Source organism: Palaemon carinicauda, chromosome 28, assembly GCF_036898095.1.
Source record: "Palaemon carinicauda isolate YSFRI2023 chromosome 28, ASM3689809v2, whole genome shotgun sequence".
Taxonomy (NCBI): domain Eukaryota; kingdom Metazoa; phylum Arthropoda; class Malacostraca; order Decapoda; family Palaemonidae; genus Palaemon; species Palaemon carinicauda.
The window spans coordinates 77,067,872-77,092,642 of record NC_090752.1 but is presented as its reverse complement, the minus strand read 5'-3'; positions in this window follow the sequence as shown (position 1 = coordinate 77,092,642).

Here is a 24,771-nt window from a genome sequence, read left to right as displayed (position 1 = left end):
ATATACATTAAAGGTCAACGGATACCATGTGCAAGTGAAGCTAAAATTTTAGGCTTGATATTTGATTGTAGGCTTACGTAGGTTTCTCACTTGAAATTGTTAAAAACTACATGTCTCGAGGCTCTGAATATTTTAAAACTATTGTCCCATACATCATGAGGGGCAGACTGCATTACTATTTTGAAATTATACAAGGGCTTGATTTTTTTCCAAAATCAGTTATGGATTTGAAATATACTCCTTAGCCACCCCAAGCTGGTTAAAGATATTAGATTCAATACATCATGCTGGTATTAGACTGTCCACAGGAGTGTTTGGAACCTCGCCTATCCCAAGTCTCCTTGTTGATGCTGGAGAGTTACCTCTAGACCTTTACCGAATTTCTGCTATTATTCGGTATTGGTTTAGATTGCAAAGACTCCCTAATTCTTTAGCCTTTCAGACTGCAAGCCTTGTAAGTCACTCAACATACTTTGAGTTGCACCCAAAATCTCCTCAACCTTATGGGTTTCGGGTGAAACAATTTTTAAACAGTCTTTATAATTAGAATTAAGGTGCTTCCATTTAAGGTATCATCAACGCCTCCATGGAAATTACCAGAAATATCTTTTTGTAAATATTTTATTGGAGTTAAGAAGAATATGACTGACTTACAATCCAGGTCTCTTTTTTATGGAACATGTTGAAGAACATAGAGGATCGACTTTTATATATACTGATGGCTCCAAATCTGATGCTGGCGTTGGATTTGGAGTACATAGTAATGGTTTTAATTGTAGAGGTGGACTTCCTCTAACAGCTTCAGTATTTACTGCTGAACTGTATGGCATACTAACCGCTGTTGAGAAAATAGCTTTGGAAAAGGAGGGTAAGTTTACCATTTTTAGTGATGCAAGGAGTATCTTTCAAGCTTTAGAAGTTTTTAACTCTAGTAACCCTCTAGTTTTAAAGATTTTAGAATGGCTTTTTATGATTGGAAGGGGAGATATATTGGTTCGATTTTGTTGGGTCCCAGCACATGTAGGTGTGTGTGGGAATGAGAAGGCAGATTCATTGGCGAAGTATGCAGCATTCGATTTGCTGCCAAGAAGGTATCCCATTCCCTGTAATGACTTCCTACCTAACATCAAGAAATTGCTTTGCAATAAATGCCAACAGCATTGGGATAGTCTAGATGGTAATAGATGAGAGGAATAACGAATGTCAAATCTCCTTGGAGGTATGACATGATGCCCCGAAAATGGGAGACGTCTCTTTTTCGTCTCTTTATTGGTCATACTAGGATGACACACGAGTTTCTGCTGAAGGGCCAACACCAACCATATGGCGACAGCTGTTTGGTACCTCTAACAGTGAGGCATTTGTTGACCGAATGCCCCAATTATAATAACTTAAGGAATAGATATTTGTTTGAGGCTCGAGGTAATGGTGGCAGGTTCATCCTTGCCAAGATTCTTGGACATGATGTGTCCTACTATGCAAGTGGCATTTTTAGATTTATTTCAGAAGCAAGTCTTCTGAAAACTATTTAACTTTTATAATGACATTAAACTATTATGGTTTTAATTGAATATACGTTTATTATTATTTTTATATAGACTAAATGATATCGGCGTCAATGACCTATTTTAGGATGCCTGAAAACTTTAAATCAATCAATCAATCTGCTTTTATAACCGTTGGAAAACATGGATTGCTAAGATATACTGCCTAGCATGGTATATATATATATATATATATATATATATATATATATATATATAAACATATATTTACATAATTATTTATTTTTATATATACAGTATAATATATATAATAAGGCTAAATATTTAGATTCAATCTTTCATACATATCCCTCTTTCCTAACTACAACACGAAAGTTTTTAAATTTTATTTAAGATTGTGGCTCTTAAGTGTACTTCTCAGGGTAACCACTCTCCCCGCATACTTGATGGATGGCAAGAGACCGAATAGTCATACGTTTGGCAATATATATATATATATATATATATATATATATATATATATATATATATATATATATATATATATATACACACACACACACACACACACACATATATATATATATATATATATATATATATATATATATATATCCATATCCATATACCAAGGCACTTCGCCCAATTTTGGGGGGTAGCCGACATCAACAAATGAAACAAAACAAAAAGGGGACCTCTACTCTCCATGTTCCTCCCAGCCTGACAAGGGACTCAACCGAGTTCAGCTGGTACTGCTAGGGTGCCACAGCCCACCCTCCCCCATTATCTACCACAGATGACGCTTCATAATGCTGAATCCCCTACTGCTGCTACCTCCGCGGTCATCTAAGGCACCGGAGGAAGCAGCAGGGCCTACCGGAACTGCGTCACAATCGCTCGCCATTCATTCCTATTTCTAGCACGCTCTCTTGCCTCTCTCACATCTATCCTCCTATCACCCAGAGCTTTCTTCACTCCATCCATCCACCCAAACCTTGGCCTTCCTCTTGTACTTCTCCCATCAACTCTTGCATTCATCACCTTCTTTAGCAGACAGCCATTTTCCATTCTCTCAACATGGCCAAACCACCTCAACACATTCATATCCACTCTAGCCGCTAACTCATTTCTTACACCCGTTCTCACCCTCACCACTTCGTTCCTAACCCTATCTACTCGAGATACACCAGCCATACTGCTTAGACACTTCATCTCAAACACATTCAATTTCTGTGTCTCCATCACTTTCATTCCCCACAACTCCGATCCATACATCACAGTTGGTACAATCACTTTCTCATATAGAACTCTCTTTACATTCATGCCCAACCCTCTATTTTTTACTACTCCCTTAACTGACCCCAACACTTTGCAACCTTCATTCACTCTCTGACGGACATCTGCTTCCACTCCACCATTTGCTGCAACAACAGACCCCAAGTACTTGAACTGATCCACCTCCTCAAGTAACTCTCCATTCAACATGACATTCAACCTTGCACCACCTTCCCTTCTTGTACATCTCGTAACCTTACTCTTACCCACATTAACTCTCAACTTCCTTCTCTCACACACCCTTCCAAATTCTGTCACATACATATATGTGTGTTTATATATATATATATATATATATATATATATATATATATATATATTTAGGATAACAGATCCAATTTCACTTGGAATAACTCTACTCAACTTAGAGCTTATGCTCAGGGAATTTGTGCTTCAACTGAAAAGAAATACGTTTAACCATAAAAGAAATCCTTTCTGGTAAATCCCAGGAACATAAATTGTGGGCTACCCGTAAATCAGCACTCTTTGGTGTAGATGCAACATTTCCTCCTTTACTTAAATCAGATGGCTCTGTCACTCTCTGTCCAAAAGAAAATGCAACACCTGGCTGCTATGTTTATCTATAAGCATAGTGATGAGAACCTCGATTTTTCTCATTTCTGTCTCCCTGGGGCTAAACTAACTAGTTTAACTTTTTGGTCTCGTGAAATTAAAACACTCTTTATGTACCTTGAAGCTTTGGGAGCTATAAACCCAAAGGTTGTTTCTTTGCTTATTATAAATACTGCTGATTTCTTATCGCCTAAGCTATGTGTTATTTTTTCCAAGTTAGCAAGACGAGATTCACTAGCATTTGTTGGACAATTGGTAATGTTACTCAATTAAGTAAAAGTATGGTAGCTGAGTCTGTCTGATTACTGCCCAATTTTTAAAACTCCCATATTATGTCAAGATTCTGAACGTCTTTTAGCCAAGATATCTGAATATGTAGGCTGAAGGTGATCTTCTGTTCCCTAATTTGCAATTTGGCTTTTGCATAGGCTTGGGGCACGGGATGCCCTTCTTAGAATCTCCAACACAGTACAGAATCACCTTTATTATAGTCAGGAAGTTCGTATAATTTGCCTAGATTTTAGTCCTGCCTTCGACCATGTTAATCATGAGGTCTTTGTTTTTTAACTGCAACAGTTGGGAGTAGGTGGGTCTTTTCTTAGCCCCATTATTCAATTTCTAAGTAATAGGTTGCAAAGGCTTTTTTTTTATGTACACCAAAATGAGTATAGGAGTGTGATATCCGACGTTCCTTTTGGTATTGTTCATTTTTCATACTGTATGCACATATGTGGTTTGGCCTCGAAAATAAGCTTGTTGCATATACAGGTGTTGCTACTCTCATTGCATCAATTCCATCTCCTGAATCTCAGGTTGCTGAATCTCCTAATAGAGGTGTAGCTAAAATTAGTATTTATTGCAAATTATGGGGTGGAAAGTTGAACTGTAACAAAACTCAAAGTAAGATTGTAAGTAGGCTGAGGACTGTGGCTCTTCAAAATCCAGATCTCTGCATTGATAATGTTTCTTTGCTATATGACTCCTTTACAATTTAAGGCAAGATTCTAGATGGCAAATTTACATTTGAGAAACTCATTTGCTATGTTTCTTCTTCAATTGTACCTGATATTGGTGTATTGAGAAAGTGTTTGGAGATTTTCTGTGATCTGTCTATTCTTGAAAGTTTGAATTCTTTCATTTTGCCCTGTTTCGAATATTGTTCCACTGTCTGGTTTTCAGCTACCGAGTCTCTTCTTGATTTGCTGGACATGAACTTGTGGTCATATTAAATTTCATATTCATGATATGGATATTAATCTCTGGTACTTAGCCTTCAGTTATTTCTGTATGTAAGTTGTATAACATTTTTCGTAATTCTCTCCATACATTGCATTCAGGTCTTCCCAGACTGAACTATCGTCTATGTAATACTAGGTATGCAGTTAATTATAACAGTCTAGCCTTCTCCAATATAAAGCCCAATACTCCACAGTCTTATAGAAGTTTTATTCCAGATATAACGAGATCGTGGAATGATCTTCCTAATCAGGTAGTTGAATCGATGTAACTTTAGTTCAAACTTGCAGCGAATGTTTTTATGTCGAACAGCCTTACATAAGTCTCTCTTAGTTTACATATGACATAACTATTTTAACGTTGTTACTCATCTTGCAGTATTTTGTATTAATAATTCATTACTTCTCATGAAGGTTATTAACCTCCTTCCTTCACTGGGCTATTTTACCGTGTTGGAGCTCTTAGGCTTATAGCATCCTTATTTTCCAACCAGTGTTGTAGCTTAGCTAGTAATGAAAATAAATATGTATATTAGGCTATATATACAGTATGTATGTATTTATATATACATACACACACACACACACATATATATATATATATATATATATATATATATATATATATATATATATATACATACATATATATATATATACATATATATATATATATATATATATATATATATATGTGCACACACACACACACATATATATATATATATATATATATATATATATATATACATATATATATATATACATATATATATATATATATATATATATATATACACACATATATACTTGTTACAAAAGTCTATGAACTTCAAATAAATCTAAGAAATCGGTACCCAGTCACCTGAGACGATCGACTCACTCTGATTCTAAATTCCTCCTGGTTGCTTACGAAAGCTAATTTATTCAAGCATTGTGGACGTCCTGTGAATCAGAATTGTTAAGAACTATTCAGGATTTATGAATGCATTCCTGGTTGGAGTCTCCTTCGGAAGAAAATGCCTAGAATTAGAAACGACCAGCAGTTTGGTTTTTGACAATACTGTCGAATTTGTCTGTAAAGCCTTGAACCTGGAAATATAATTTTCAAGGATGGTTTGTTTTTTTCGTTAATAAGGCCTTTAATATTTCATGGTTTTATTTGCTTTGGAATGATTTCAATAAGTGGGGGGAGGGTTGGTTGCGAGGATTTACTGAATTGCTCTCTCATTCGATAACTATCAAATTTAAAGAAATTTTAAGGTAAGTCCACAGCAATTGACCAACAACTGTTGCTCAGTTTTTTTTTTAAACGAGGTGCAATTTAATAACAACACCCTACGAAGTCAATGATACAATCTTGTTTTCGGATGCAGGCTGCATAATTTGTAACCTCTAACCAATCAGCTGATACGAAACTTTTCCGAGCTAAACGAGCAACCCTGCGAGTGAGCGCATATGCAACTCATTAAAAAAAAAATTAGTCTATTGTTGTTATTATTATTACTACCACTACTAGCTAAGCTGCAACCCTAGTTGGAAGACCAAGATACCATAAGCCCAAGGGCTCCATCAGGGGAAAATAGCCGAGTGAGGAAATTAAATAAGGAAATAAATAAATTATAAGAGAACTAATGAACAATTGAAATAAACTATTTCAAGAACAGTAACAACACTGAAATAAGTCTTTCATATATAACAATAAAAAGAGACCTATGTTAGCTTGTTCAACATAAAAACATTTGCTGAAAATTTAAACTTTGGAAGTTCTACCGATTCAACTATTCGATTAGGAAGATCATTCCACAACTGGTCCCAGCTGGAATAAAAGCTCTAGAATACTATGTAGTATTGTGTATTATAATGGAGAAAGCATGACTATATTATAATTAAATGCCTACTTAGTATTACGAACAGGATGATACTATCCGGAAAGATGTGAATGTAAAGGATAGTCAGAATTATGAAAAATCTTATGCAACATGTATAACAAACTAATTGAAGGACGGTGCCAGAGATTAAAATCTAAGTTAGGAATAAGAAATTTAATAGACTATAAGTTCCTGTCCAACATATTAAGATGGAAATCAGCAGCTGATGACCAGATAGGAGAACAATACTCGAAACAAGGTAGAATGAAAGAATTGTAAAACTTCTTCAGAATAGGTTAATCACCGAATATCTCACAAGATTTTCCCAATAAGCCTATTTTTTGGTTAAATTTTAGAAGAGACAGACCTAATGTGATTCTTAAAAGTAAATTTGCCGTCAAGAATCACACCTAAAATTTTAAGAGACTAATACATAGTCAAAGAACATTATCAATGCTGAGATCCGGATGTTTACAATCATTCTTTGAGTTTCATTGTGGTTCAACTTCATGTCACATAATTGGCACCATGCACTAATTTTAGATAGATCTCTATTAAAGGATTCAGCAACCACAGATCTACATTCAGGAGATGGAATTGATGCAAAGAGAATAGCATCATCTACATATGTTTTCTAGGCCAAACCAAATGTCATATCTATATATTAAGAAAAGTAATGGTCCATAAACACTACCCTGAGGAAAAACAGATATCACATTTCTGTACTCCCTATGGTGCCCATCAACAACAACTTTCCAATCTATTACTTAAAAATTCAATAATGATGCTAAGAAACGATCCACCTACTCCCAACTATTTGAGTTTGAAGACAATCCTCATGATTAACACGGTCAAATGCAGAACCAAAATAAAAAGGCCAATCTTACGAACTTCTTGACCACAATCAAGGGATTTCTGTACAGCATTAGAGATTGTACGCAGGGCATCGCTTGCACCAAGGCCTTTACGAAAAACAAATTGCAAACTAGGGAATAGATGATTACCCTCAGTAAAACTATTTAGACGTTTTGACAAAAAACTTTCAAATCTTTAGATAATATGGGAGTTATGTAAATTGAACTGTAATCAGTAGTTCTAATTCTAATTCACTGTTTGGGTCAGGGGAGAGCGAACAGACATATGTACATAAGCTGACAGAAAATTCACACATTTTCTGCTTAGCAGTACTGTTTTTTTATTGAGAGAGAGAGAGAGAGAGAGAGAGAGAGAGAGAGAGAGAGAGAGAGAGAGAGAGAGAGAGAGAGAGAGAGAGAGAGAGAGAGATCGTAAAGTTAAGAATTATTAAACGGGGCAAGTTAAACCCTTAGAATGTAGCTATAAACTCATTAAAACTTTTTTAATCTTATATTTTTCCTTATAACCCTAAAGGTATAAGTGTACCAATTTATATTTTCCAGTGAAGGAAGTTGGAAAATGCTAAGTATGTACTTTTAAATTCTGTTTGATCAGCAGTAGGCCTACTGATTAGCTATATAAAGAACACATGTATTTTTAAGTAATGTGTGCTGTATTGTTAAAGAGCCTTCATTGGAAGATTTATTTCTTAAATTAAGAAGTAGACATGAAAGGAAAATGACACTGTACGTATCTAAAAGAATTTGGCAAAAAAAAAAAAAATAAATAAATAAAGGCAACAGAGAGACTTTTACTATCTAATGTCTTATGTTTTTAAATTTGTTCCTATTAAATTTTTATGCTGTATTTTGTAACTAGTGTACGCGACCTGTCAAAAATGACGGCTAATTATTTAGAACGATATGCGCACACACGCATACGCACCCTCTCTCACCAGGGTATGAGTACTCCTTTTCCCGCCGACCCGAGGGACGTGCAGAGATCGATTAGTTATGCATCTGACAATGCTGCTGAGCGTAATCGGGTATATATATATATATATATATATATATATATATATATATATATATATATATATATACATATATATATATATATATAGAGAGAGAGAGAGAGAGAGAGAGAGAGAGAGAGAGAGAGAGAGAGAGAGAGAGAGAGAGCAGACACACACATATATATATATATATATATATATATATATATATATATATATATATACAAATATATATATATATATATATATATATATATATATATATATAGAGGCAGACACTTGTTCTTTATTATATAGGGGAGATTAGTCGAAACAATGGTAGTATCCATGATGATTAAACTTCCAAAAAGAAAACGATAAAAGTAATAAAGGTAAGTGAGGGAAAACCAATTCGAAGTGTATTTTCCGTAGAAGCAGATAGGGTCCCATCTAAGATTTACAGCACGTAATCCAGGTGGGGCAATTTATGAGACAGTAACCCATTCAATATTGGCAGGTATAGAGAGGCTGTTTGTCTCGTCATACCCCGATGGGTGTCCGATTTTTATTTACATCTAACTACAGTTCTGCAACAACAGAGTGTATTTGTTGACCATTTCAATGGGTTTCCTTCAACTTTTTATGAATTATTGGATTGTTTATTAGAAAGAAAGCCTAAGCTGTTGTCGGACATTTCTCGAAGTAACCGATTCCGTCTAGATTTTAAACGGCGTATTGTATGTTTTTCTGTATCTGTGTTTAGGTCTCGGAATAGGAAAGAATTGTATGTTTTTTCAAATTATATTAAAACTGATAAAGATAAAGCGTTTACCACGTAGTTTCTCATAGTCTGTAGAACAGAGATTTGATATTTATTCTTTAGTTAAAAAAAAAAATAAAAAAAAAAAACGCAGATGGAGTTTGAATTTTTTTTTTTTTTTTTAATGGGACCATTTGTATTTTCAAGCCTTGTGTGAGTATTGGATTTATTTTTATAAAATGACCTGCGTTTATTTATTTATTACCTCCGGCAAGGAAATTATATTTTTCCCTGTTTATTTATCTATTTGTTTTTCTTTTGGCTGGATTACATCCAAAGCTCTTATCGAATTTTCACCGAATTTTAACAATAGATAGGTATTAGAGTCCGGAGTAACTCATTAGAGGTAGTCCGCATCAAGATCGTGATTCTGATTATTATTTTATTATACATTAGATTAATTCACGGTCAACAAATGAAAGAGGGAAAGCTTGTTCCGCGGACTTTAGTAAAATGTTGACTATCCTCGTTGTTGGAGATATGAAATCTCATTACTCTTTATACTTGGTCATCTTGCACTGACTGGTAATGATGCTCTCTCTCTCTCTCTCTCTCTCTCTCTCTCTCTCTCTCTCTCTCTATATATATATATATATATATATTATATGTATATTTATATATATATATATATATATATATATATATATATATATATATATATATATATATATATATATATATATATATATATATATTATGGTCTCGTGTCTGGAAACCAAAATATATATTATGTATATTACAGCTGGGAAGCTACACAACCTCTTGAGTTCCAAACTCATCTGTTTATTTTAACATTAAATATTAATATCCGAGTTATATAACTCACAAACAGCAATATATAAAAACACTGAATATCCAAAGGTCACTTACACTTCAAACAAAACTGGGTAATTATTATTAAGAAGATATTAATTCAAACCACCTCTTACTTGATTCTTTAACAGCAATACGAGTGTGTCTTTAAATAAACACTGATAATTGAAATAATACACTCTTTACAAAAGTAAATATGTTCGATAAAAATTACATTTTGAAAGAATTTACATTAAAAAATAAATTACTTGAAATATTAAGTCTGAACAAAACTTTTGCTAAGACAGAAGAAATTAATACTTATGAAAATAATACAGTCACTTGTTTCACTGGAAATTAACTTTTACACAATTAATTAGCTTTGACACTTCATGAAAATAGTAAACATTTAAGACACTAAGGATTAGAATCTTGAAGAAATTACTTAAAGTAACTGATAAACTTAAAAATTTTAGCTCACACGAAGTAACTAGATAATGATACAAATATACTTCACGTTTCTTACTTAAATCTCCCTGAGCCAGTTACAAAGATTTACACAATACCAGCACTCACCACAACACAATATATTTGAAATTTCTTGCAACGTAGTAGTGACTTTTTAACACATTACACATGATATACGTTGGTCCCAAAATCACTTGGGAGATTACACACTCGATGCACTAGAGAGAGAGAGAGGATGTTGACTCTTTCACAGGATAGGCTTGGTCTCTTCTGCCCTACACATCCCTTAGGGCATATATATATGGACTTAGTAACTTCTAGATTATTCTAAATAGATTATTGTCGTGGCCTGGGGCTGCTGCCTAGCAACGGCGAAGTTACTAACTAGATAAAAAATTCAGGGGAACGAAGCTTGCTTTCAGGCAATTTTCTCTCTCAGCTGCTCCACCCACCTACCATTCTCGGATATATATAAAAAAAAAAAGATAAAATCTAACATTGGGGTTTTAGAGAACCTTCCAAAACACGGAAAACATAAGAGTTGCGTATTTTCTCACAAACATGATGCAATACCTCATGAAAATATAAAAAAGATTTACATAAGCCCTTGTTCATGCCTTGTAGGGTCATATAACACTCTTAAACAGATTACGTAAGACTTTGTAACAAAATACGTGAAATGAAAAGTTAATTCTTAAAAATAACGTAAATTCACATATACTGACTTGAATGAAGAATACAATGAAATTAACGACGAAAGTCTTACGTAATTTACATACCAAACTTATACCTACATGAGAGGAACTCACCTTAAGAGCTGGCCATTCACCTTTTTCAAATGAAATACATAAACAAGACACAAATTATTTACTCAACACTAGACCAGTTTCGTAAGAATATATATATATATATATATATATATATATATATATATATATATATATATATATATACAGTATATCTTTATATATATATATATTTATTTATTTATTTATAAATATATATGATTCTTAATTAGAAAGCACATTCATTAACCTAGTATTTGAAGCTAGAAACTTAAATCTCTCCATAACAGACGCAGAAACTACTTTCACCGATTTAATTTATCTCTCTCTCTCTCTCTCTCTCTCTTGACTACTGGGAAAGACCAATTTTTAGAATTGTACAGTCTAGAAATGAGAAGAGAACGCTATATGATAATACAAACATGGAAGCAAATCGAAGGAATTACTGAAAACATCATGGAGCTAAAAATATCAGAAAGAGCAAGCCGAGGTAGATTAATAGTGCCCATAAATATACCAGGAAAACTAAGGAAGGCACACTGGACATTAATCCACTACGCACCAGCATCGATAATGCAGCGACTATTTAATGCGCTGCCAGCTCATCTAAGAAACATAGCAGGAGTGAACGTAGATGTGTTTAAGAATAAGCTCGATAAATACCTAAGATGCATCCCAGACCATCCAAGACTGGAAGATGCAAAATACACCGGAAGATGCATTAGCAACTCTGGTGGATATACGAGGTGCCTCACACTGAGGGACCTGGGGGAACCCAAACATAGAATAGGGTAAGGCTCTCACAGAGACCAAAATCGTAAAGTATGATGTTTAGAGCATTAATCATCATCATCATATTTTACGTTTTTATTTAGTTATAATTAATTTGCCATTTGTGTATACAGATTTCTGGTATACTTATACATAACGCCGATATAATCAACCATTTTGCAAACAAAGATATATGTTTATAGTTTTAGGAGACAGTATGTTTAATTTTTTCCCCACTAAGGCTTTTCTTACCAATTGAAGGAAGATCCACAGAAAAAGTTCGACCTTACCCACTTCTACATTCATGAGTTTCTCTGCGTATATATGTGTATTATATATATATATATATATATATATATATATATATATATATATATATATATATATATATATATATACTTTTTCACTCACTTGATAGTAATTGCTGCACCAGAGTGAGTTCAATACTGCTAACTGTTTTCGAGTCTGTTTGTCATAAATTCGGGAACTGGAAGTAAAGCCTGGCCAATGAAATATATCACCATATAAACTCGGCTTAACATCAATATATACCTACATAAAGGAAATAGCCAATTGCCAACACTGAGTAATAATCTCTCTCTCTCTCTCTCTCTCTCTCTCTCTCTCTCTCTCTCTCTGTCGTGTCTCGACACTTCCCTTCCATTACGGCAGGTAGCTTAACCATGCCCGGATAATCCTATTAAGTCTCCAGCTCGGGGAAGCGAAAAAAGAAAGAGAAAAAAGTCCCCGAAGAATGTCTCCCATTTTTACAAAAGGAGAATTAGTTTTCCGATGGTAACCGTGATTTATTTTTTGGAAAACGACCTGATTGATTATTTAGTGACTTGTTATTGAAAATGGTGTCATAATGATTGTGATTATGGTTTGCTACATGATGTCAAAGGCTTGTATTTGCATCTGTAATTTGGATTTATTTTCAGGTGTTTTTTTAATAAGGTGTTTGGTTGAACCTCAGTTATTGTTCAAAGAAGATATTTACCTTCGCCAGAAAGTTATGTTTTGATAGACTTCGTTGTTTGTTTGTTTGTGATTCGTATAGCTCGAAAACTATTTGACCAAATCTCATGAAATTTGGTGCAATGATATCCCATGATCCAAGGACAATTTGAATAGATTTTGGTAGTGATTGTGACAAGGGTCAAGGTCACAAAAGGTTAGAAACGTCTCTAGCTATATCGTGGCCAATTTTTATCTGATTTGTGTGAAACTAGTGCCTAAATGTGCAACAATTTTTAACATTAAAAAGATTAAAATTTTGTAATTACTCTATCCCTTTGTTTATATATGTAACTTTCCATATGTCCCCTTTTCGAATTACCCGAAGCTTTCTTTTCTATATAATAATAGTTATGACCTTAATAGTAACGTCTCTGCCTGGTGATAGCTCAAACTCGTTGGTTAGTCTCTGCAACCTTACCATCCTTGTGAGCTAAGGATGTGGGCTTTGTGGGAGCCTATAAGTCTACCTAATAATTCATCAGCAGTCATGACCTGTTCTTTCCTGGTCCTAGCTTGAGTTGAGAGGGGCTTTAGCATAGATCTTGTTGCGACAGGATTTTACTTCTACTTTGAATACTATTAAAATCGGCTGCCTTTGCCTCCCATATCTCAGAGGGAAGGGCAATATATAACAAAGACTTGTTTTCTTCTTCCAATATCATCAGAGGGTAGGAAACGAATACGTATACCGTATATCACAGGGGGTTGTGTGACACTTTGTTAAGTCTATGGTCATTTCTCTCTCTCTCTCTCTCTCTCTCTCTCTCTCTCTCTCTCTCTCTCTCTCTCTCTATCTATCTATCATATGGTGTAACTGGATTACACGCTTACTTATTTTTGTAAAGCATATTCATATTGGCTCTAATTTTTATATCAAAGTAAAATGGTTTCTGTAAGGGACTTCTATAATTTTGGCATATGTCTCTTCAATTCTATAATCTTATCGTTAATTTCATTGCACTTCCATTTTCTTTCTCCACATCCTTGTTTATTTATTTCTCCTGTTTTAATTCTCTGTTCTTCCCATTTTATCTCTACTTATTTTTCGTTCTTGATATTCTGTTGTGGCTAACGATTAGAGATGTTCCATATACTGAGAGAGAGAGAGAGAGAGAGAGAGAGAGAGAGAGAGAGAGAGAGAGAGAGAGAGAGAGAACTCCACTTCTAGGATTCTGCTATCATGTCCACAAGGGCAGTAACCATAATTATGTCATTTGGAGAAAAACGGTTGGGAGATTTGGGGAAACAGTTACAGTATCTAGGGGAAAGGAAAAAGCTAAACATACAAGTGTTTTGGAGAGAGAGAGAGAGAGAGAGAGAGAGAGAGAGAGAGAGAGAGAGAGAGAGAGAGAGAACAATATTGTCTGTTATGATCTGAGGATTATTTATCAAGTACAAGAGGTTTGATTCATTGATACCTAAAAATATTAAATATCCTACATGTGATTGAGGTAACTGGTGTGATTTCTGGTGTCATGTTTGAAGACACAGTCTACTGATGCTATGTCCCGTTATAAGAGAACAATTCTTTTAAAGTATTCTTTTTTATATGTAAACTGATTTAGTGCGAAATCCCAATGAATTTGGGTTTCATTAAGAAGAAAACATCCTCCTTATATGAGTCTGTGTGTGTGTATATATATATACAGTATATATATATGTATATATATATATATATATATATATATATATATATATATATATATATATGTATATATATATATATATATATATATATATATATATATAATTGTGTGTATGTGTACATGTTTGTTTATTTATATGAATATATATTTTCACATATAAATTCACACATATATATATATGCATATATATATATATATAATATATATATATATATATATATATATATATATAGATATATATACAGTATATGTATATGTGTGTGTGTCCTAATCCTTGTGTGCCAGATATGTGTCCCATGTTGATGGATAATGAGATATCGGAACATGGGTTTTTTCACTTTATTACAGAAGGACCGTAAGCACACTATACTGTACATAGCTAACACTCTCTCAGGTGAGAGTCTTGTCTACTTGAGCGCATAAAGGCAACTAAACATCCCTTGCTATCAAAATGCAAACTTGCTACAACAACATGTTGAGTTATTTTGTGGAATTCTCATGATTAGAGAGTTCATTTACCTTGTTGCACAACACATATCTACATACAAGAATTAGGACATTACTCCCCCCAAGCTTCTCACTCCGGGAGGAGGTGCGTGCTCGCCCTTACTAGTCTAAGATATATGGAGCACACTCCAACCCGGAATAGGCATAGCATGTACTAAACAGAAATGCACCATAATATATATATATATATATATATGTATATATATATATATATATATATATATATATATATATATATATATATATATGTATATATATAGAAATCACCCCACAAAAAATAACACATCTTCCACGAAAAAAAATTGAAAATGAAATATTGCTTGTGAAAATGTACACAATGCAATATAAATAATTCCACTCATTTCCTCTTAAGCCCTCTGAAACTAAAATACATAATACCCAAAGTGAAAAAAAAAAATCATAACATCAGTCTTACGCAACCTCATCAATAACTTCCCTCTGGTTGCAGTCAATACAGGCTTTTTTGGTGAAACAGGTGTAGGAAAATAGATATTCCTTCATCAATCCATTTTACTCGTCTTGGTTTACGGCACAATTTTGCAACACAACTCACCACCGCCATTTCGTCATTTATTTAAATCACTACTACACTTGTACTTGCAACTTTCAACTGGTGGCCACTAGCCGTTTTCCCGAGAAAATCATTCATTTTCCTGCCCTTCTCTTATAACATTAGGTATAAGGTATACACATCTACACATTCTCTAACACTGCCTATCCTCAAGGCTGAACTTTAATCCCGCAGCCACTTGCCATTCGGGAACCGCCCTGGCCCCAGCAACCAGGAATCATATAAATACAAGAATAATACAGCATCCACCTGACAGATCTCATCTGACCTATTTAACCTCTGACTGTTTTTAGGTTTACTCAGCAATGTCATACGTATTGCCACACTCGCAAAATTACCACAACATTTTACGTATACATTAAGCATCAACATAAGAACACATTGTTATCATCAAGTTTATTGTAAAAATGTCAAAAGCAGAAGTGAGGTCTGTTCAAGCAACCACAGCAAAGGAAATAAAAAATTTCACTCATCCACTCAAGGAATGTCACGTATGCAGGGGTAAGGAGGTACTCTGACACTTTTGAAAACTATGTGGTGCCTGATGATGTTCAGACACTGCGCCATCAATAATGCTTTGTATCACTAATGCTTTGTATCACTACCGTGTTAGATTTAACCATCTTTACTCGGTATGAACACAAATACGCTGGCTCTAATTTGTGTTTTCTAGGTTGTAATCATTTCTAATACACACGATCGCCCACATATTTTTACCGGTGCGGGTTTGAGCCGACCATCATACTTTGAGCTGTGTTTTTCATTAGCTCTTTTCAGAAACCTTGCAGTGGTGTTCATTACTCTTCTTAATAGATTTATTGCTCAGTTGAATAATTTGGCAATTGTTGCGAATTAATGAGTACCGTATATAATAATGCTGGATCCTGTCCATACACTAAAAAGAAAGGCGTGTCCCTGAGCGAAGCATTATATGCAATGTTCAAAGGTAGCTCAGCTGTAGGAAGCATGGCGTGTCAATGAAGGGGGTCATCAGCCACTAAGTAACGTAAAATTCGCACTATTTCCCTATTATGCGATTCCACTAAGCCATTTGCTGAAGGCGTATATGCGGTCACTGAAAAGTGTTCAATTTTAATCAAGTCCATGACTGATTTTACCACCTTATTTATAAACTCGAGACCATTATCACTTACCAAAGTTTTTGGTTAACCAAACCTAGTTATAGGTTTTTGTGGAATTCTCATGATTATAGATTTCATTTACCTTGACTTACAACAGAAATCTACTTACAAGAATTAGGACGTGTTTTATACGTCAATGTTAATGACCCTAGAATCATAAGGTGATGTATTTGACAGTATATTTTCATCACAGTGGAGAGTTCCACAAAACCTAACAATTCAGCATGTTGATAGATCAAGATTGCATCTTGCTTGCCGAGGGTTAGTCAATACCATTAGAGTGTAGAGGGTTATAAACATTGAGTTATATACATTGTTCATCATTTATTCTTAATATGTTTTATGTTCATTTGAGTTATATACATTGTTCATCATTTATTCTAAATATGCTTTATGTTCATTTCAGATTGACCGTGGTCATTGTTCAATAATAAAGACGTTTGAATAAATGGAACAAGCTCTTATTTATGACCACGGCCAGAGATGGATTCAGGATAACAGATATTGTGAATGACTAAATCCTAAGAACTAATCAAAATGCCAGCAGTAGGATGTCCAATACCAGGCTGTGATTACGTCACGGACGACCTTGAGGCCGCCATCGTAGCTGCACTCATAACTGCTCACTGCACCACACATGCTCCTGGACAAGCTGCAAAAGTAGAAAGAGTTAAAAGACCCACAATATCGACAGCGGGAACAAGTGAAGAATGGGCATATTTTCAATCACGATGGTCTGACTTTGTAGACGCAACTAAAATTGAGGGCCGTGATCGCGTGGTACAGCTTCTAGAATGCTGCGAAGAACAACTTCGAAAAGACTTAACACGATCAGCTGGTGGCAGTCTTACTAACAAGACTGAAGTAGAAGTGATGGGAGCAATAAAAAAAACTGGCAGTTCGAGAGGAAAACACCATGGTAGCTCGAGTGACTCTACACAACATGCGTCAAGACCTAGATGAGCCTGTACGACGTTTCTGTGCACGACTTATAGTACAGGCTAGTGTTTGCAAATTCCTGATAAAATGTACAGGATGCAACGTTGATGTAAATTATACTGACACAATAGTAAGAGACGTATTAGCACGCGGCATATGACCCTGAAATACAATTAGATCTACTTGGTGCTAAGAATCAGGACATGTCATTAGAAGAAGTTGCACAGTTTGTCGAAGCTAAAGAATCTGATAAACGATCTGCCTCCCGACTGTTAGACTCTCATGAGGTCCAAGCAGCAGCCAGTAGTTCATACAGAAAGGCAAAACGAACCGCTGTCAAAGATAAAAACGAAGTCTGCTCATACTGTGGCAAGAAAGAACATGGTAAAAACACTCCTGCACATGCAAGAAAATCAGAATGTCTAGCTTACGGTCATAGATGCGAACACTGCAACCGAGAAAATCACTTCGAGAGTGTTTGCCGTAGTAAGGGCAAACCAAAAGTGAAACCCAGTGCTCACAATGCCAATGACTACGAGAATGCGGTGTTCAACACCTTGTGCAGCGTATCATCAATCTCTAAACGACACACTGACAAGACATTGGCTTTGGACCACCATCTGTATGACAACTTATCTGATACTTGGATAAAGAGACCTTCCAAATCTTAACCTTTCATAAATCTGACAATCAGAACATCACCTGAGGATTACGAAGCCTTTGGTTTCCACCTTCAAGCTGCTGGTACACATGCTGTTCGTATATCTGCAATGGCAGACACTGGATGCCAAAGCTGTCTCGCAGGTATCAAGGTCATTCACAAACTTGGCCCCAAGCAAAGTGACCTCATTCCTGTAACTATGAAAATGCATGCTGCAAATAACAGAGGCATTAAAATCCTCGGTGCCACAATCCTTTGTATCTCAGGAACAGATGAGCAGGGGAACCTTGTTGAGACTAGACAAATGACATATGTCACCGACAACTCGGATAAGCTCTTCATCAGTAGGGAAGCCTGCATCGCTCTTGGCATGATATCGATAGTTTTCCGACTATTGGTGAAATCTACGACACACAATCGGAAACTCCGGATGCCACCAACAATGAAGTAGGAAGCGTTAGTGGACTAGCCAATTGATGTGACTGCTCAAAACGCCAACTACCACCTCTGCCGCCTACAGAATTACCGTTCAGTGCAACCGAGTCCAACCGGTCTAAACTAAAGGACTACCTCTTGGAGTACTACGAATCAAGTACATTCAACGTATGTGACCACCAACCGTTACCACTAATGGATGGACCCCCAATGAAGTTGATGATCGATCCGAATGCTGATCCTGTTGCTCGTCACACACCAGTGCCAGTGCCGTTACACTGGCAAGAGGAAGTTAAAGCTGGACTTGACCAGGACGTCCGCCTTGGTGTCCTTGAACCTGTCCCAATCGGAGAACCAGTAACTTGGTGCCATCGGATGATTGTATGTGCTAAGAAAAATGGCACACCTCAACGAACAGTTGATTTTCAGCCTCTCAATGTGCACGCTAAGAGAGAAACGCATCATACGCCTTCTCCATTTCACCAACCAAGGTCAGTACCACAAGGAAAAAAGAAAACCGTCTTTGATGCCTGGAACGGATACCACAGTGTACCGATTCAGGAATCTGACCGTCACTTAACTATGTTTATCACTCCTTGGGGACGCTATCGTTATAAAACAGCCCCCCAAGGGTATATTGCTTCTGGCGACGGATATACTCGACGGTATGATGAAATAGTTGCCGAGATACCCAACAAAACTAAATGTGTCGACGATGTTCTTCTTTGGTCTGACTCAATAGAGGAGAGTTTTTTCCAAGCTGTACAATGGCTCGACATATGTGGAAGACACGGCATAACACTCAACCCTGACAAATTTCGTTTCGCAGAAGACACAGCTGAATTCGCTGGATTCGAAATAACTCCAGACACAGTTCACCCATGTGTAAGACATCTTAGTGCAATTATGGACTTTCCAACCCCAAGAAATATCACCGATGTCAGATCTTGGTTTGGTTTAGTAAACCAAGTATCGTATGCTTTCAGCATGACCAACAAAATGCTACCATTCAGACAGTTATTGAAACCAGGCACACCATTCACCTGGCATGACAATATTAATGCACTCTTTGAGGAGTCTAAAACTGCCACTATCAACGAAATTGAAGAAGGCGTGCAAATCTTTGACAAGACAAAACCTACCTGTCTCGCCACCGATTGGTCAAAATCAGGAATGGGATTCTGGCTGTTCCAGAAACATTGCGACTGTCCAGACAACCGACCATTTTGTTGTCGCACTGGTTGGAAGATCACACTTGTCAGAAGTAGGTTCACACATGCAGCTGAGTATCGATATGCACCAGCTGAAGGTGAAGCGTTGGCAGTCGTTGATGCTCTTGATAAGGCAAGATACTTTGTTCTTGGCTGTGAAGATCTTGTGGTCGCAGTTGATCATAAACCCCTGTTGAAAATATTTAGTGACAGATCATTGGAGGACATATCAAATTCACGTCTCAGAAACTTGAAGGAGAAGTCCCTCCGCTATCGATTTCGCATGATTCATATCCCAGGGGTCAAGCATCTCGCTGCAGATGGAGTATCGCGCCACCCAACTGGAAAATCTGAAAAGCTATCGCTTCAAGATGACATTGCATCAGTTGACAGTGTACCTTCCGTGAGAAATGTTCCCCTACACAAATTGCCATCAGCATATTCTGTTTCCACTGACAATGATATTGATACTTGTATCATCGCATCAGCAGTATGCTCACTTGACTCACTTAACGTGAGAGCAGTCACCTGGGACAGAGTTCCCACTGCCACAAGTAGTGACGATAACATGCATGAACTGCTCAGCCTTATAGAATGCGGAGTACCAGAGTCTCGCCAAGAATTTCCTGTACATCTTCGAGAATATTTTCAATTCCGCGAGCATCTCTACACTGTTGATGGTGTGATACTATACAAGGAGCGTATAGTTATTCCTCCAGCTCTTCGTCAGGAAATTCTCACATCTCTTCATTCAGCACATCAAGGAATTACCTCTATGGTATCGCGAGCAGAGTCATCTGTGTTTTGGCCAGGGATAACACCCGCTATAACAGCACTTCGAGCTGGATGCAACCACTGCAATCGCATCGCGCCTTCGAATCCTAGTGCTCTGCCTACACCCCTTATATCTCCAGACTACCCATTCCAATGTGTTTGTGCAGATTACTTTCACTACCGAGGAGTTGGATATTTAGTTATAGTTGATCGATACTCGAATTGGCCCATAGTTGAACGATCTTCGAACGGTGCAGAGGGTCTTATAACTTCACTACGCCGAACATTTGTGACATTTGGGATTCCGGATGAATTGACATCTGATGGTGGACCTGAATTTACAGCGACGGCAACTATGCAGTTTTTAAAGGACTGGGGAGTCCATCACCGCCTTTCCTCTGTGGCCTTCCCACATAGTAATTGCAGAGCCGAACTAGGCGTCAAAACTGTCAAGCGTCTTATAGCGGACAACACGGGCACTAACGGTGATCTCAACACTGATGAATTCCAACGTGCGATGCTCCAATACAGGACCACACCTGACAGAGATACCAAGTTATCTCCTGCAATATGTGTATTTGGTCGTCCCATCAGAGACTTCATACCTGTCCCGCCCGGCAGGTACCGTCCCCACGACACGTGGCAGGAAACACTCGATGCAAGAGAGGAGGCCCTAAGACATCGACACCTTAAACAGGGAGAGCGCTTATCAGAGCACACTAAGAGACTACCCCCACTGTCCGTAGGTGACGGGGTTCGCATCCAAAATCAAACAGGAAATCACCCCCTGAAATGGGACAAAACCGGTGTCATCATAGAAGTCCGCCAATTCGACCAATACGTCGTCAGAGTTGATGGCTCTGGTAGGGTCACGCTAAGGAACCGGAAGTTTTTGAGACAATACGTGCCTGTCAGGAGTATTCCAGAAGTCCGTACAATTAGAGATGACTATAATCGGAATCAGATTGTACCTATTGCCAATCCTTCGACCACTAAAACGTCTGAGACCATTGCGAAGGACACCATTCCGACAACCCAAAATCCGGACACACATGGTACTCTTCCACTGACCACTTTGCCGTTACCAAGTGGTACTACCTTTAACATTCATTTTGATGTTGCTGCTCCGGAATGCTATCCCAACGACCTCGGTAACACTGCGAATCATCAAGCAGAGATTCCGCCTCCCAATGATAGCACAAACTCTCCATCGCAGTTAACTCCTGCCATGCCAAATTTGGAGCAACGCAAGTCCAGTCGTACCCGTCGACCGCCAACATGGCACTGTGATTTCGAGATGAACTAGCTATAGTGTCATCATGATCAACACATGACAATAATTGTTTTTCAAGTTTCCATTCCTTCACATGCTAACAGGAGTTTAGTGTTCATGAACCTATAATTTGAACGTTTAATTGCCACCCAATGTTTTGACATCAGTTTTAAACCGACCTCCACGAGAGACATTTTAAAAGGCCGTTTAAAAACTTGGGGGGAGATAGAGGGTTATAAACATTGAGTTATATACATTGTTCATCATTTATTCTTAATATGTTTTATGTTCATTTGAGTTATATACATTGTTCATCATTTATTCTAAATATGCTTTATGTTCATTTCAGATTGACCGTGGTCATTGTTCAATAATAAAGACATTTGAATAAATGGACCAAGCTCTTATTTAGAGTGATCATTAGACAAGGTACTCACCTGAGAGTATCGGCTATGCACCATTGTATTCCCAAACTTTTTTGTAAAAAAGTAGAAAAAAAAAAAAACACGTTCCGATGTCCCATTATCCGTTGACATGGGACATATTTGTGTCAGGTGTACAAATACGTTTGTTTGTGTATGCTGTGAACGAAGTTGTTCTTTAAGCCGGTAAAATAAAAGTTCAAGATGCCTAGATACTCAAGGACTAACATAGCAAACGATGCTGCTGCGGGAAATGAAAACGAAGGAGCAGTTGGTTATAGTGATGCCGATGAAGAATATAGACGAGAAAAACGGACGCAAGATATGCACAGCCGAGTAAGGATACGCAAAACATAGTTTGAAAATTACCAGAACTCTAGGCAAGTGTTAGGCCTTTTGATGATCAGCGGCCAAATGAAGGGTTAATCGATCAAAGTGTTTTTGGGAGACTTTGAAGTAGCCACATATGGGTGGAATGAAAGAGAAAAAGTGATTCAAGTAAATAGGTTGTTGAAAGATGCTCCGGCAATGGAGGTAATTTGTTGTCCACAAGACAGTTTAGGAAGTTGTACTGAAATAAAACGACGTTTAATTGAGAAATATGCCTTGCCCGATACTAGAAAAGGGGACATAAAAGAAAATTACAAACCCAAATTCGTAAAGGTGAATCTCTTCTTAGTTTTGCAACTTTCATTTTTCGGGATTGTGATTCGTTTGCTACATGCACTGTCAATATCCCAGAAGGTGATAAAAAAGCAGTTGCCTGTAAACATATTCGCAGATTAGTAAACCCGTATTTATGTGGTTATTTGTTTGATGACACTTGCTCGTTAGCAGATGTAGTGATGGTGATACAAAACATTTTAGACAGTTTGGCAGAAGAAAAAATGACTTGAGAATAACTGTCCCAATTCCAAGAAGGTGGCAGCCATGAGAGGCACACACCAACCACCAAAGCGGTAGAGGGGAGAACCCAGTCATCAGGTGAGAAGTCTTCAGATATTGGCAGTGTGGGGGAGAGGGGCACCAACGAGTGGAGTGTCCCATCCATGGATCACCCCGCTTTTACACTTGTCAGGCCAACGGAGAGCAGGAGTGGCGGGCTGTGGCACACGCACACCACCCCCTGCCCAACATCCGAGGAAAAGGAAACAGAGAAATAAAAGGGGAGACTAAGGAGATTGTTCCAACGACCTCGCCCCATATATCCTAATGGGCGGCTAGGAATGTTAGCAGTTAGTATTAACCTACCAGATAAATCCATTTGAGCGCTGATCGACACAGGAGCCAGTGTTTTGCTGATTGAAAAAAGATTCTCCTCAAACCCACTACAGTCAGCAGCATCCATCATCCTCGACTCGCCAGGAGGAAATAAACTTCACGTAAGCCATACAACGATTGTCAACTTTAAGGTTGGATCTGTGAAGTTTACACATGATTTTTTTGTCTTGCCTACTTGGGAATTCCAGGAATCTTCGTTATATTAGGGATTCATTTTATCAATAGTAATCAAATATGCATTTTTGGGGAAAAAGATACAATAACAGTAAAAGCAGGGGAGTGCATTTTGCTGATAGATAGTCATGAGAGAGTAAGTGCTTGTGCGGGCACGAAGAGACGATTGAATAAGGTAACAGCTGTACCTGAAAGAGAAGTGTTGTCTCCCCAGACACTTATGAGCATATCAGTGACCCTGGGTTAGCCTCTTCCTTAAGGAACCAATGTCATCGTTAAACCACATGGCAATTGGGCACACGTAGTCTTAGAGGGCTTTTCAGAAATAAAAGAGAACAGAGCTGATGTAACGATAGTTAAAATGGCTACTGGCTACCAATTGATAGTTACATGTACAAGTGTAGTAGTGATTGTAAAAATTGCGAAATGGTGGTGGTGTGTTGTTGGGAAATTATGCTGTAAATCTGGACATGTAAAATCAAGGGGTGAAGGAATATATATTCCTACCCCTGAACTGCCCAAAAAGCCTGTAATGCCCGCAACCAGAGAGAAGTTATTGGTGAGGCTGTGTAATACTGATATTGATATGATTTTTTTTTCATTTGTGTATTCTGTATTTTAGTTGCAGAGGTCATAAGAATAAATGAGTGAAATTATCTTATATTAAATTGTGTACATTTTTACATGCAA